Raw genomic sequence first — 4,262 nt, forward strand, 5'->3', positions numbered from 1 at the left:
GAACTCAGAAATCCGCCTGCCTCTGCCTCCCGAGTGCTGGGATTAAAGGCGTGCGCCACCACTGCCCGGCCCTTTTTCTGTTTCTGGTGGCCACATCACTTCAATGTCTGCTTTCCTTTTCTGTATTAAATCTCCTGTAAATCTTCTCCCTCTTCTCCCTCTGTACAGGTGTAGTACTTTTCTAGTGACAAAAGCAACGTAAGGAAGAGAAGGGTTTACTGTTACTTACAGCTGGAGGGGATACAGCCCAGCCTCATGTGGGGAAGGCTGCTGGCAGGAGTGTAAGGTAGCTACTCATATGTCTGCAGTCAGGAAGCAGAGAGATGGATGCTGCTGGTACATGGTCTACGTTTCTCCTTAACACAGGACCCCTCAAGCCCAGGAGGTGGTGTCATGTTTAGGGTGGGCCTTCACTCCTCGGTTAATGCTCTTGAAATTCCCTATAGAAGCACACCAAGATGTATGTTTCTTAGGTGATTTCAAATCCATTTGAGTTGATAATGAGGGTTAACCATCACAAATCTACCCATTCTCAACTTGATACCCAAACCTTACTTCCTTTAAATATCAATATTTTACTCCTGTCCTCCACATCTGATAGCATTCTCAAGGTAGATAACACATTTAGTTCATTGTAAGAGTAGCCAAATTCTTAGCAGTTCTAACTGCTTAACTGTTTAAAAATCTTAAGTTCAAGGCCTGGTGAGGTGTGGTGTATACCATTAATACTAGCACCTGGGAGGTAGAGGCAGGTAAATCTAAGTAGTTCTAGGACAGCCAAGGTTGCATAGTGAGACTTAATTGTGAGCCTTTGTAAAATTAACAAACAAGACAAGTTACATTATCTAATATACAAGGGCACTGAGCAAACATTCCCATTCCAGAAGAGAGGAGTGAAGATATTAGCAAGGAGAGATTAGATGAAAGCAAGACTGAAACCCACCAGGGAAAACACTAAGCTCTGTAGTTGTTGCCCAACACCTGGGCTTTTTATGGCATCACCTGCGTTCCAACAAGCTTGGGTAGTTGTGCTCTCATCAGCTCTGATGCTTTGAGCATATGTAGCTTCTGTCTTGAGTTAGCTTCACTCAGTTCCTAAAACAGAGGCTCTCAACGTGGGCACTGAATCCTTTCACAGGATCACATCAGAAAACAGATATTTGCATGATGATTCATAACAGTAGCAAAACTACACTTGGGAAATAACACTGAAAATAGTTTTATGGTTGGGGTCACCACAAGGTGAGGAGCTGTATTAAAGGGTCGTAGCATTAGGAAGATTAAGAACCGCTGGCCTAAAGCTTTCCTTGACAGATCTTTCTGGCATCTCCGGTACCCTTGAGGTCACCTTTGCAAAAAAGCATTACCTTTATAGCTTCATAAAATGGTCTCTTAGGGTCTTAGTGCAGGCAATCTGACCCTGCTACCTTGGTGCAAGGCTGTGTGATCACCTTGTTGAATTCTGGATGGTCTGAAAACACACATGATGTGGATGATGTCAAGTTATGCTACCAGCTCAAGATGGAACCTAGTCATCTTGGAGCACAGGCACTCCAAGATGTGGCCTTCTAGAACATTTCCTGCAGTTTACTCTAGAGTCTCTGCTTTTTAGGCATTATGTTCTTCATCCGAGTATCCGGTTTTATAGCCTGGAGCCTTTCCTGGGTAGATAGGGTCTTACCCCCAAGGCAGTATATATACCATATAGAGTTTAGGGTTTTTCTTAATTGCACAAATTCATTATACATCTAGACACTTTGTTCAAACCAAACTGCCTTCAACTTTAAGGCAGTCAAGTTCCTTTCCTTGCCAAACTGCACATTTCTAGCCCTAACTTTTTTTTTCTTGCGTTAGGGTCTCATGGAGCAAATTATGGTCTCAAACTAGGTTATGTAACTCAGGCTGACTTTGAATCCCTTACCCTCTTGTCTCTACCTGCCAAAATGTTATGGCTATAAACATAAGCATAATATCCAGTTAAACCTTGTTTATGCTTTTTTCCTCCCCAAACTGTACATTTTTCACATCTTGTATGGTTTGCGTGTCTTCAGTGGATTAATGCAGAGAGTAGTAACCACAGTAGAACAAAAGCCTAGAGGTTATGCCGACTTCAAATTCAACAAGCAACTTAGTCCATTACTTTTACATTTATCCTTGCTCAGATGATCAGGTGGGCATAATGAGCCAGATTATTTGCCAGAATAAAAAACAAATGGCCAGCCGGGCGTGGTGGCGCACGCCTTTAATCCCAGCATTTGGGAGGCAGAGGCCAGCCTGGTCTACAAAGTGAGTTCCAGGACAGCCAGGGCTATACAGAGAAACCCTGTCTCAAAAAACAAAAAAACAAAAAACAAATGGCCTCTAGTCATTAGACATAGCTGAGATCTCTCTAACCAGGACTTTATTGCATTTCTGTATTCTGTTAGTCCACATTCCTACCAGAATAGACTGGTAAGCTCTATTTTGGCACTCTAGGTCTTCTGTAGCCCACAGAACTAAACCTTTTCAGATTCTTCCTGCAACCACCTCCAAATGCTTACAAATTGTATGATCATGTATTCACAGCAGTGACCCCACTTCTGGGTACTAACTTTATCTCTTTTCTCTTGTTGCTGTAACAGAATACCTGACAAAAGCAACTTGAGAGATTTATTTGGGGGATAAAGCCCCATCACAGTGGGCAAGGCATGGCAGTGGAAACGTAAGACAGCCTCTCATGTTGCATCAGGGAAGAAGTGAAGAATACTGATGCTCAACTTCTTTTTCCTTTTCCCGTTTTTTAATTCAGCCTGAGACCCCAGCCTATACGATGGTGTCATCCACACTCAGGTGATGAGTTAGACTTACCTGGAAACTCCCTGAAGGACACATCTAGAGTTGTCTTTAAGTGATTCCAAATCTAGTCAAGTTAAAAGTTAATTAACATCCACACCCGAGATTGTGCCTAGACCCCAGTGTTCCAGTATGACTTCCCCATCTGAAGATTCTCAGTCGCTTCTGCAAAACCCCTTTAAAACATGTACAGGTTCTAGGGATTAGGTCTGATATTTTCAGGTGGACATTATTCAGCCTAATCCAGATCAGGGAGGGGATGGGAACTCATTAAGAGATGTCCTACTGCTGGGTTAGGTATATGCACTGGTCTTACCACGTTTTCCACCTTCCTGAAGTAGCTGGCTTGATAGTACTTTGGAAAGATGTAGTTACAAACAGATATGGTACTCCTTTAATCCCAGCACTCTCGGCAGGCAGATCTCCAGTAGTTTGAGGCCAGCCTGGTCTATATAGTGAGTTCAAAGACAGCCAGGGGTACAAGGACCTTGTCTCATCCCCTCCCCTTCACTCTACTGGACAAAGTACTGCCTAGTATCCCATTTACTAGGAAGTGTATATTCCCATTTCACGATTGGAACACTATGGTTCAAAGCAGTTCATCACTTGGCTTTTATTTGGTAGAACTGCATCGAAACCTAACTAAGTGGCTCCATAGCCTGTTCTAACTTGTCTTAGGCTTTTCAACAGGGCCCTGTCTTAACTCCTGGGGTACTATGGTGTCAGAGAGCTTTGTCCAGTCCTTTTGCTAAGGCTTAGAGATGGGGGGAGAGACTCTGCTCCAGGATTGGTCTTGAACATGTAAAGTTCAGGGTTGAGACTTGATCTTTTCGGGTCAGAACACCAATACAGAATAAATCTACAGATTGTTGGACTATTCTCCAGCCTTCTAGCACTTCCTAAACATTTTCTTCCCAAAGTGAGAGAGGAAGAAAGCTAGAGCTCTAGGTTTTCAAACTGTGATACGAAGGCCAGTGGATGCTTAGTGATACATCCTCTAGATGCAGGCCTAGATGCCATAGTTACTATAGGACCCACACTCTATTTGCCTAGTCAGACTTTTAGACACATCAGAACTCCTCCAGGACTTGCTACCAGGCATGTGTCACCTCATGGTCCACCATGTGCTGTCTCTCTACTACTAGGCTTTGCTACTACCCTAACTGCAGCTCCTTTTTGCCTTTGTAAAATGTGGGTAATGCTTCCTGCCACTTGGGTTGCAGTGAGGACAATGAAATGAGGTCACTTTTGTATCTGTCACCTGGCATAGGACAAAGCACTCAGCTAATAAGAGTTCATCCTTTCTGACTTTTCCCTGCTTAGCTGCCTAGTTTTGCTTACGTCTTTGCTCCCCTATACACATTGCCAGGCTTTGAGCATCTCTGGTGCTGGGTGGCAGAAATGACTTTCTTTCTTTTTTTTTTTTTTTT

The 4,262-nt window shown here is 43.3% G+C and overlaps 1 protein-coding gene across 7 annotated transcripts in view; it reads left to right on the forward strand.

The window, feature by feature from the left end:
• Otud5 (OTU deubiquitinase 5) overlaps positions 1-4,262 on the forward strand; it is a 33,376-nt gene that overhangs the window by 7,072 nt on the left and 22,042 nt on the right. The window lies entirely within an intron of this gene.

This window comes from Mus pahari, chromosome X (genome assembly GCF_900095145.1).
Source record: "Mus pahari chromosome X, PAHARI_EIJ_v1.1, whole genome shotgun sequence".
Taxonomy (NCBI): Eukaryota; Metazoa; Chordata; class Mammalia; order Rodentia; family Muridae; genus Mus; species Mus pahari.